The sequence below is a fragment of the Argiope bruennichi genome, chromosome 4 (assembly GCF_947563725.1).
Source record: "Argiope bruennichi chromosome 4, qqArgBrue1.1, whole genome shotgun sequence".
In the NCBI taxonomy this organism is placed as follows: domain Eukaryota; kingdom Metazoa; phylum Arthropoda; class Arachnida; order Araneae; family Araneidae; genus Argiope; species Argiope bruennichi.
In genome coordinates, this window is record NC_079154.1 from 137,633,717 (window position 1) to 137,634,316 (window position 600).

A 600-nucleotide genomic window follows, 5' to 3' on the forward strand; every position below is an offset into this window, starting at 1 on the left:
GCGTTTTTTTGGTTTTGTTTTTTTAATTGGTTACATTCTTGAGTGACAATTTTAATAAGGATTAATTAAATAATTCACTTTTTGTCTTTTAACGGATTTTCAAAGAATTTAAAACTTTGCGATAGCAGTATAAGTATTCATAATAATAATATATCAAGACGGAATGTTAAATTAAAAGAATTTCAATTGACGAAACACTTCTAAAGTGGGGTTTTTTTTGTAAGTAATAAGTCTTATAATTTTAAAAAATTCATTCGGGTAAAATTAAAATATGATAAATTTAATTAAAAGCATTCCATTTTTTATGAGAAATACCTATGGCGTAAAAGGATCAGAATTTAACATCGCAAATTCATAAAACTGAGATATTTCTGTTATTTTAATCGGAGATAAAATCATGCTTTCCTAATATAAAATAATAAAAAAAAAATAGCTCGTGCATCATTTCTGAATTTCGAATACTTTTGATTTCATGATTTCGCAAAATTGAAATTGAAACCGTAAAAACACTAGCAGCTGACGTATTCCGTTTTTTATCCAATAAACATTTTTAACTTCTGGACATTGCCATCTAGTGATGGAAACATAAACTAAATGAAA